Below are 11,289 nucleotides of genomic sequence, written 5' to 3' on the forward strand. Positions count from 1 at the left end.
CTCTCCAGGAGACTGGTTCCAGAGCCCAAGCCATGCGTAGAGGTGAGCCCGACTATATCTAGCCGGTACCTCTCAACCTCACGCACTAACTCAGGCTCCTTCCACACCAGAGAGGTAACATTCCATGTCCCTATTGCCAGTCTTGGCAGCCGGGGGTCAGTCCGCCAGGGCCTCCGCTCCTGGCCGCCACCCGGCACACAATGCACCCGACCCCTATGGCGCCTCCTGCGGGTGGTGGGCCTGCGGGACGATGGGCCCATGTCTCCTCTTCAGGCTGTGCCCGGCCGGGCCCCATGGACTAAGGCCCGGCCACCAGACGCTCGCTCTCGGGCACCGTCCCCGGGCCTGTTCCCTCGATATCCTTTTCATAAGGGTCTTCTGAATCGCTCTTTGTCTGGTCCCTCACCCAGGACCAATTTGCCATGGGAGACCCTACCAGGGGGCAAAAGCCCCCAGACAACATAGCCCCTGGGATCCCTGGGACACACAAACCCCTCCACCACGATAAGGTAGCGATTCAAGGAGGAGCAGTAGACAACCCGCCAAAACTGAATTTAAACCATTTGAAAATGAATAGATTCATGTTTGAACTACTGGAAATATTGAACAATTTAAAGGGAAAATAAAATCACCATATGTCCTACTCACTGGTCTCTAAAAGTGTACTTTTCAGTCTCAAACAGATACTTCCTATATTGAAGATTTTCTCACACATCTATGGCTACTTAATGATGTTACTGCTGTTGTTAGTCTGCAGTTTCAGTGTAGTGTTTGTTTCCTGCACTGAAATCAGAAATCAGAAAGGGTTTTATTGCCAAATGTTGAGCAGGTTTACAACATTAGGAAATTGCTGCGGTGCTTCAGTGCAAACATGCTGTCATAAATTACGCTTAAATAGACATGAAAAAATAAAAATAAGAATAAGAATTAAAAGTGCTACGTAGAAAGATATATACATGAGTGCAGGTGGTGATCAGTGCCAAACATGGAATGATGCAGTGAACACAGCGTAGGGTCATGTGTTAGTAGTGGGAACAGTCATACGGTTATTGTTCATGTGTCCAACAGCAGAGGGGAAGAAACTGTTCTTATGGCGCGAGGTTCTGGTGCGAATGGACCGGAGCCTCCTGCCTGAGGGGAGCAGGTCAAACAGACTGTGTCCAGGGTGAGAAGGGTCAGCTGAGATCCGAGCTGCATGCCCCAGTGTCCTGGAGGTGTACAGGTCCTGCAGAGATGGGAGTGTGCAGCCAATCACCTTCTCAGCAGAGCACACAACACGCTGCAGTCTCTGTTTGTCCCTGATAGTGGCTCCAACGTACCACACGGTGATGGAGGAGGTGAGGATGGACTCGATGATTGCAGTGTAGAATTGCATCATCGTCCGTGTTGGCAGGTTGAATTTCTTCAGCTGCCTCAGGAAGTACATCCTCTGCTGGGCTTTCTTAATGACGGAGGTGATGGTGGGCTCCCACTTCAGGTCCTGGGTGATGGTGGTACTCAGGAAGCGGAATGAGTCCACAGAGGTGATGGGGGTGTCAGTCAGGATGATGGAGGAGAGTGGAGCTGTGTGTTTCCTGAAGTCCACAATAATCTCCACTGTCTTCTGGGCATTCAGCACCAGGTTGTTGTGGCTGCACCAGGACACCAGACGTTCAACCTCCCTCCTGTAGGCAGACTCATCCCCGTCCGAGATGAGTCCAATAACGGTGGTGTCATCTGCAAACTTGATTAGCTTGACAGACTGGTGGATGGAGGTGCAGCAGTTGGTATACAGGGAGAAGAGCAGAGGAGAAAGAACACAGCTCATTTGCACAGTGTCTGAGGGTGGCAGGAGACACACCGTCTGGGCTGGGAGCTTTTCGAGCATTCAGACTCTTAAACTGCTTCCTCACACCTGCTTCATGAATATGAAGAGTTGTGGTGGGAGGAGGTGATGTGAAATCCTCTTTTGTGTGGGGTGAGGAGGGGGGTGTTGTAGGTGAAGTATTTGAAGGTGGTGATGGCTCTATGGAGGGGGGAGAGGTGGGGGAATGAGTGTCCAAAGTGCCTCTATTGTTGGGGCCGTTGGAGGTGTGAAGGCTGCCTGATGGCTCGTCAAAACGGCAGTAAAAGTCATTAAGGGTGTTGGCCAAGAGCAAGTCATCAGTGGAGTGGGGGGTTTTAGGCTTGTAGTTGGTGATATTCCTAAAACCTTTCCACACAGAGGCCGAGTCATTCTCTGAGATCTGCTGCTGCATCTTCTCAGAGTGCTGATGTTTAGCAATGTCCACTTCTTTAGTGAACCTGTACTTGGCCTCTCTGTAGCAGTCCCTGTCTCCGCTTCTGAACGCCTTTCTCTTTTCCAGCAACAGCTTTTTGAGTTTAGGAGTAAACCAGGGTTTGTCATTGTTATAACTCACCCTGGTGCGTGATGGCACAATGCTGTCCTCACAGAAGTGGATATAGGAGGTGACAGTGTCCGTAAACTCATCCAAGCTGTTAGAAGCAGCCTTCATTGTGTCCCAGTCCGTAGACTCCAAACACGTGCGAAGCTCCTCCACAGCCTCGTTGCTCCACAGTTTTTTGGTCCTCACGACAGGTTTGGAGAGCTTCAGCCTCTGTCTGTACGCGGGGATTAGGTGGATCATGACGTGGTCAGAAAGTCCGAGTGAAGCGCGGGGCACCGCACGATAGGCCCCGCTGATCGTGCTGTAACAGTGGTCTAATGTCCTCTCCTCTCTGGTCGGGCATTTAATATACTGCTTGTATTTGGGAAGCTCATGGCTCAGATTGGCTTTGTTAAAGTCCCCAAGAGCAATGATGAGAGAGTCCGGGAATGTCCGCTCCATGTGCAGTATCTGCTCCGCGAGTGCCTGCGCATCCGCATCTGGCGGGATGTAAACAGTGGCCAGGATGAATACATGTCTGAAGACAGACATGTATCAGTTAGCCACTATCAAACAAGTCAAATTTTCCATGTGACACCTCAGTCAAACCCTCAGAACCACAGGAAAAAAAATTAAATTTGCAGCATTATTAAACAAACTTTGAATAATAGTTCAAAGATACTGGATCACAGCTGTGGGAATATAAATAACATAATGGCATTAAAGTTACTTTTTTTCTTAAAATATACTAAAATATTTACTTAGAATCATATTAGCATCTTCAACTGATGCCAACACTTTAAATATGACAGGAGTTGTGTGTGGAGGCGTGGAAGAGATGACCCAAACGCAGGACTCACGGTGCAGAAATGATGAGGATTTATTGGAGCAGGTGAATGAACAAAGCAGGAACGAAGGACTGGCTGGCTGAAAGACTGGATGAATGGCTGGCTGGCTGACTAACTGAACATACATACGGAGAGACGACATGAACATCAATGACACGACAAGGGCCGAAGGGAAAAGAGGGCTTAAATACATAGACTGATGAGGATGATAATGAGAGACCGGTGAGTCCACAGCTGAACATAATCTGGCTAATGACACGAGACGAGCTGACACAGGAAAAGCAGGAAGTGAGAACATGGAAGTGGCAAAATAAACTGAACATGAACACAACTGAAAACACTGGGTCACCGACCCAGGAACCCTGACAAAATATGTCTTGAATCAACCATGGTATTCACAATACTCAAACCTGGAACTTAGCAATCTTTAACAATTAGTTCATCTACAGAATTAAATTACATTAAAAAGTTAAAAACCAAAAAAGGTTAATAAAATTAGTTTTTAACCTCCTGACACCCAACCTATCCATTATGTTTATATACAGACCGATGGCTTCCGGTATGATGGCGCCTGTGTTTGGCTCTGCCGCTTCCGGTTGTAGTTTGTCGTGCTCTACTACTGTTGTGTTGTTTTTTTATGCTCTACTGTTCTCACTCAGTTTTAATGATGTATTTGTGGCCCTGGTGTATGATCGCCTGGCTTTGCTATCCATCCGATCCTCTATGATGCCACACAATGTCTCGTCGTCCTCTGGCATTTTCCACCCTCCTCCATTAGCTGGATCCTCGTCAGGCGATTTCAGTGGTCCCTCTAGACCACGGAGAAGGAGAGGGAGAAGAGGAGGTATTCAGGTAAAGCTCAGGATGTACTGGCGGCGTGGTTTGGCTGGTAAGTGACGTCGAGCGTGCGTTGTCTCCTGTATCCAGAAAAGCTCCATGGAGGGGGACTTGTTTTCCACGGCCTTGTTTGGATACGCTGGGCCCGGCTCTTTGAGACTGTGCCACCTCAGGAGGGTTTATCCAGACTCTGCTGCGGGCTGGCTTTTTCTTCCCTCGGGGAGTGGATTCTATGAGCGTGACGGCTCGAACCCTGTGTATTTACGTCCCTTAACTCGAGCCTCTGCAAATAATGAGGCTTCTAGCTCACTGAATATGGTGCTTTTCAACGCTCAATCTCTCTTTAATAAATCATTCTTGTTGAATGATTTTATATTATCTAAAAAACTCGATTTTTTATTCCTGACTGAGACCTGGCAGCGGGATGTAGACTACTCGTCACTTATTGAACTTTGCCCGGATGGCTATACTTTTATTACCCAGCCTCTGTTGTCTGGTCGGGGTGGTGGGCTTGCTTATAGTTGGGGACTCAAAATGGTGTTGATTTCTCAACCAGTCTTTTTAATAATTACCGTAATTGTCGGGCTATAAGCCGCTACTTTTTCCACAAGCTTTGAACCCTGCGGCTTTTAGTCAGGTGCGGCTTTTCTATGGATCGTCCCTGATTTTTGTCATATCGTAAGACGATTTGTTTTGTTTGTTCCGCTGTTGTACGGCACTACGTTGCCTGGCGGAAGGGCATGTGATCAGACACACAGTATCGGGGTTCAAGAGTGGTATGTTGGTCACATGTCCATCCGCCAGGCAACATAGTGCCGTACAAGTAGCGCGAAAAACAAACTTCAAAGTAGCGCTACGTGTTCAGCGGGAGTCGTGGATGGTGTGCGGCAATAAACTTGTGAAAAGCAAGTTATGCTCAACTCCACCGGTGGAATCTGACAGCGTGGAAAAGTGTGAAAACATCCATTCATCCACCTGAGCCTAAAAGGTAGTCTGAATCTATTTTTCTGGTGTGCTGTAAGTTATTGTTATGTACTACATTTGTTACTCGTTTATGAAGCACAGCACATGTTTCGTACTTGTAATTACCGCTACTTGTACATATACCTAAAAAGTTGTGCAAATATGTACCCATAACTTGTTTTTCAAAATATTAATAAAAGAGGTGTGTCTCCAAACAGCCATCTCTTTCCTGACAATTCGCTTTGTGCATATTGTGCACTTTGTGACTCTGTCTTGAAAGGTGCTATATAAATAAAAATGTATTATTATTTATTTATTTATGTCCTCTGTAGTGGACAAAGAAATTAAACTGTAAGATCCTTTTTTATTCTTGGTTCTCAGCAGGTTCACAGAGCCAGTGATGAAAAACTCAGATAGGCTTGAAACTTTGTGATCACCATCTTGGAAATGTGGTCAAAAAAGTGCAACAACTAGGCAGTTTTCAGCCACTAGGAAGAGTAAATGTTTGCTCTTTCAGTTCTAGATCCTGTAGCCATTTAACAGCACATTGATTGCAAGAAGTTACTGCACATCAAATTGTTTATTGTGTGTCATATTTTTTCTTTTTTTAATCTTTTTTTCTTTGCATTAAGTTTTTTTAGTAAGTTTAATTTGAATTTACAGAATGATCTTGAGTATGGTAAGTGTGTCTTTAGCTTTGTGGATAATACAAACTGGAAATAGGTAGGGTAGCACTGTTCACTGTGTTTAAAAAGGAGTAGTTTAACTTGGCAGGAAGAAAAACAACTTGCTTGGCTTTTTTCAGAGTTAAAGATAAAGAGCAGCTGTACCTCTGGTCCTCTTTGGCTAATTGTTCATAAGTGGCATCTTTTTTTTTCACAGCCTAATACACTGCAGATGGATCAGTGTCTGAAGAATCAAACACGTAAATCACTTTAACAGCAGCAACTGTAATAGCACTGCACACTTAAGGGTTAATTTTTTACAGTGCTTACCACCTCTGTTGTGAACAAACAGTTGACCAGAAGGAACCCGTGGGTGTTTGTGCAAAAAAGGCGGTCGACCACAGAGCTTTTATCTTCTGTTAATGCAAACTGATGCACTTCACCACAAAGCACAAAGCAAACATGTTCTGACAACATGAACAGTATTATGAGCCAAAATGGAACACGCTGTAGTGAACAACAGGAAGTTGCTGCTTTGGTTTTACATTCAGGACTCAAGAGAAGACAAAATTAAGCAATAGCTTAATTTGCTACAATTTGAGATGTGCATTATTTTAACTAAATTACAGATCCTTTTGTCCAGACGTTGAGATGATTTTTACTAATCCTCACAAAACAATTAACATCCACAGTATTTCCTTTTTGTTTGAGTTGTTAGATCAGCCATTGTAAAAAAAAAAAAAAAAAAAATGACATTAAGCTTTGCTGAGTGATTTCTTTTTCCTACAAGTATAAATCCTCAGCTTGTTTTTGTAAGATCAATGCCATAATGCTGGAGAGGACAGGAAGTCCATTACTCAGACTTTGGATTCAGGTGGATAAATGCGGTTTTCATCTCGGAGAATACATTCAGTTACATTACTCCGGGTGTCGTTTGCCAGGTGCTTTTGGGTTAAAATATTTAGATGGATGGATGGAAATCTGATAAATTTCTGCAGGAAAACTGGTCCTTGTGCTACTGTAGTGAGGGTAGTGAGTCCACAACAACTCAGACTCCTTCCTGATGCTTGTTTGACTCCACCAGAGCTGCACTTTGATCTTCAATTTTGTTCACGTTTTTTACAGACAGAATTTCTATAGCCAACAAGGACAGTGTATTGGATTCATTATTAGGTTCACTGATTTTAGGATCTCTCTAGTTTTTGTAGACATTGTGGTTTACAGAATAAAGACCTCCACCTCACACTCAAGCACTTTGTACCCAAGTATGAAATAGCTGGAATAAGAATTCAGACCTTCAGCAGTTTAATACTATCATTCCTAACTGGAATAAAGCAGAGTGCACACTCTGGGTTGAGATAGTTCCTGACTCGAATCAAGGGTTTCATGTGAAGCCTTTTGTTAAGCATTTTGTGACCAAGATTGCAAAATACTTGAACACCTTGTTCAAGTATTTTTCTGATCTTGCTTATAAAGGACTGGTGCACCTCTATAACACAGATGTAGTGCTATGTTATATTTAATGGAGAGATGAAAAAAACGCTTTGGGTTTATCGGCGAACATTCTTACTATGGCCATGAGCTCTGTAGGAAGAGACCAAAAAGATGACTGAGGGTCAAAATGGCTTCCTTTGTATCTGGGCTCTCTCAAGAGTCTCAGCTTGGTCTATTAAAAAGGGCTAAAAGGGACTAGATTCAAGGTGATTGAACCATTTGAGGATCCTTCAGTTCACATCCTAGGTGAGGTACTTTAGGGACAGTCAAATAGGAAGCTTAGGGCAAATGCAGGAAGTGCTGAGTTGGGAATTCTTCTGTCCTACCAGAATAACAGAAGTTATAAACTGAAGCATTAAAACATCTGTATCACAAATTTTTTTATGTTTTTCTGTGTCTGAAAGTCCTGCAGGATCTTAGCTTGATCATTTTCAATCACCCTAGAGGGTGTGTCTCATTTTCACCTCTGGACTGTATTCAGCACAGATGTTCTTGTATGCTATGCTAGCCAAATGGTTATGGCGTTCCTTGTATGTGTTTGTTACAGAAGTTTGTAGTTTCAGACCACAAAAAAATTGAATGCTAATGAGAAGAACTGATTTGTCTGTAGGTGGTGACCAAACAGTTTTCAGAAAAGACCTCAGGGCAAGATCTAAAGGATTTGTTTAGCCCAAAAAATATTTTCTAAGTTTGGATGTTAAAAGTCTCTTTGTGACATTGTGAAGGTTTCCCACAAGGACTAATGATAACTAAAATGATGCTTGGGATTATTGAATAAAAAGTAAGTTCAGCTTTCAAAGACTAACCCCATTTTCCATTTTATAATCAATTTAAATGAGGAAAAAAAAGGCAAAATTGTTGAAACCACTGGACAATTCTCACATTTAAACTAAATTAAACACATTAAAATGAAAATGTACACCATGTCACCTGCTGCTGGTTGGTTTCTGAGTGTCCAAGGACATAAAGTCTTTCAGTCTCAAACAGACACATCCTGTACTGAAGCTCTGCTGTGCAGTTCACAGTATTGAATGATGTCTTTGCTTTTTCCTGTAATGTGTGTGTTTCCTGCATTGAAGAGAGATGTACATCAGTTAGCCACAAGTAAACAAGTTAAAGTTTCCATCCGACATCTCAGTGAAACCCACTGAACCACACGACGAAAGTGTCACAACAAAAAAATATATATACATCTTTAATAATGCAAAGATATCAAAGACGTTGGTGTCATAAAATAACTAATATTTGTATATGACCGATTGCATTTCAATTAAGACAAATTATTTTATTTTTTAATTATTTGAGTATAATTTGGTTAGAAAATGATATGAAGCATATAAAAAAATTTTCAACATGTGGATTTCCTCTTGTCTGAGGTGCTGGGGGGACCAGTTAGAGACCAGCAGATGGACATCAGTGGTTGGACTGGTGGACTGGTGGACTACTTCAGTGAAGAGTAGACGACGTCTGGCTCTGGTTTAAAGTCTGAATACAAACACACACAGTTCAAACAACAGGAAACATGATTACAAGCTTTGTAGTTCAATCAAGACCTCCAATCTCCACCTCTCTGCATCACACACAGTCCCAGTTCAGACTTTCCCTGTAATTTTAAAGCTTTCCAGCTTTCAGTCATCATACTGGTGCATGTGATATCAGTGGTTTCTCTCCCCTCCTCTTTCAAAGCCACAGTCATCAACTCCATTGAATAACATTAAGAATTAAAAGAAGGACACGATTTCTCAGACAGGCTGAACATTCAGACCACCACCACACGCGGTTCGGTTTATATGTTGCATGTCTTTTTCCTGTCTTCCTCTCCTCACCCCCACCTGGTTACACCAGATCCCCACCCCTCCCTGAGCCTGGTTCTGCTGGAGGTTTCTTTTTTTTTTTAAGTTTTTCCTTGCTACTGTCATCAAAGTGCTTGCTCATAGGGGGTCATCGGATTGTTGGGGTTTCTCTGATTTTCCTGTATTATTGTAGTATCTTTACCTTATAATGGAACGTGCCTTCAGGCTACCGTTGTCATCTAGCACTGTAAATATAAAATTGAATTGAACATGTAGTATCCAAACAGTACCTTCCTGGATGGTGTTCTTATAACTAGGACTGCACCAAATGGTTTACATTTTTCTAGTTGTAGTGTTCTACCCAGTATTCTGGATTGTTGGTTTAGCTTGCATGTGTGACATCCTTGCTCACTAACAATGCTTATTAGTGCAGAAACAGGGTGGTCCTCCCTGATTATCTGTGACTACCAAATGATGACATCATGTTAGGATTAGCTAAATTACACAGAACAAAAATATAAACGCAACACTTTTGTTTTTGCTCCCATTTTTCATGAGCTAAACTCAAAGATCTGAAACATTCTCAACATAGAGGAAAAGACCTATTACACTCAAATATTGTTCACAAATCTGTCTAAATCTCTGTTAGTGAGCACTTCTCCTTTGCGCAGATAATCCATCCCACCTCACAGGTGTGGCATGTCAACACAGATTTAGACAAATTTGTGAACAATATTTGAGAGTAATGGGTTCTTTGTGTATGTAGAAAATGTTTCAGATCTTTAAGTTCAGCTCATGACAAATGGGAGTAAAAACAAAAGCACTGCGTTTATATTTTTGTTCAGTGTAGAATGGAAACGTGAGGACATGAAAAGAACAGTTGGTTTTCACTCTGTTCAGACAAACAGCAGCTGTACCTCTGATCTTCTTTGGTTTGATGGCTATGTGTCCACAAGTGACATCTTCAGTTCTCACTGCTGAGTACACCACATCTGTATCAATGTCTGCAGAATGAAAGATGTAAGTTAGTTTAAGGACAGTCCATTAGTTTAACCTTGGTTTTAGAAGCAACAATGCGGTTTTCATCTTGTAGAATACATTTAATTACGTTTCTCTCTTTGTGTTGTGGTAGGTGCTTGTCCCATTTTGATCTCGGGACTTCCAGGCCATACTTGCACCCTGCTGTTCTGAATTGTATCAGGAGCTTTCTTGTCTTGATGTCAGTGGCTTCTATCTCCTCCTTTAGCTTATTATCCCAACGGGTTTTCTGACCACTGGCAGGGTGTAGCTATTATTTATCTGGATCAGACCTTATGAGGACTTATCCTTAACTTATCCTCTCCAGGTAATTGGTGATTGAGGCTTTCCTAGCAGTTTCTTCATGGTTCCCATATCTATCTAGCTGGCTATCTTGACAAGGTCTGGCAGAAACAATTATTTCACAACTACCACCCATATCACGTGAGAGAAAAACACAATGTTACCTCTGTGTTCTTTGATTGCCCTTTGCTGATGATGTGATGATTTGATGTCACTATATGTGATGTCATCTGTGAAATTATCATTTGCAACTTCTTCTTGTTCAGCTGAAATAATAACATTTAACCGCTGTCATAACTCTTGTATAAAGAAATTATTTTGGAAAACATTTCTATGTTTGTAATTTTCAACAAATTATAATTACTTCAATGGGAAAAGAATGTCAATCCAACAAAGTAACAATAGTAAATTTTTTAAAATCATTCAGTAAACCAACTCTTGTAAGATCAGGACGTCTGAGTCTCACCTTCAGGTTTCCTGTGAACACATCGTCTCACCAGCAGAACCAGTAACACCAGTAGAACCACAACACAGACTGATCCAACACATGTCAACACAGAGAGAACAGGAGGAGAGCGTGATGGAGGAGGTGTGGATGTAGGTGGAGGTGTGGATGTAGGTGGAGGTGTGGTGGTTTGTTCCCCTAAAATAAAGCAAACACAGTCATTAAGTTGTCGTCACATTGTGAATGTTGAAAGCTGCAGAAACACAGACAGGTGAGTGTGTCACCTGTGACAGTGATCCAGCTGGATGGAGACTCTCCATGACCGCTGATGTCACACTTGTAGAGGCCTTCATCAGACCTGGAAACATGCTGGATGGTCATGTGACCTGTAGGCTGCTTCCTGATGAGGGAGCCTTCTTTATAGAAAGCAGCTGGGAGGTTGGAGGGAGTGGTCTTTGTTTTACAGAGCAGAGTGACGTCATCTCCCTCCATCACAGGGAGGACAGGACTCTGCAGGATCACTGATCCACCTCAACACAGAGACAAACTACAGCATTT

General features: G+C 42.7%; 1 long non-coding RNA gene across 1 annotated transcript; it reads right to left on the minus strand.

Moving 5' to 3' along the window:
• Positions 1 to 8,551: 8,551 nt before the first annotated feature.
• On the minus strand, positions 8,552 to 10,554 carry LOC146578651 (uncharacterized). The gene is made up of 3 exons (XR_014891583.1): positions 10,451 to 10,554; positions 9,884 to 9,970; positions 8,552 to 8,658 (listed from the first exon to the last, which is right to left on the minus strand). It is a non-coding gene; the product is annotated as an uncharacterized LOC146578651 (long non-coding RNA).
• Between the last annotated feature and the right edge of the window lie 735 nt (positions 10,555 to 11,289).

Source organism: Mchenga conophoros, linkage group LG3 (assembly GCF_057382185.1).
Source record: "Mchenga conophoros isolate Kocher_MC1m ecotype Shallow Benthic linkage group LG3, M_conophoros_male_GT1.1, whole genome shotgun sequence".
Classification (NCBI taxonomy): Eukaryota; Metazoa; Chordata; class Actinopteri; order Cichliformes; family Cichlidae; genus Mchenga; species Mchenga conophoros.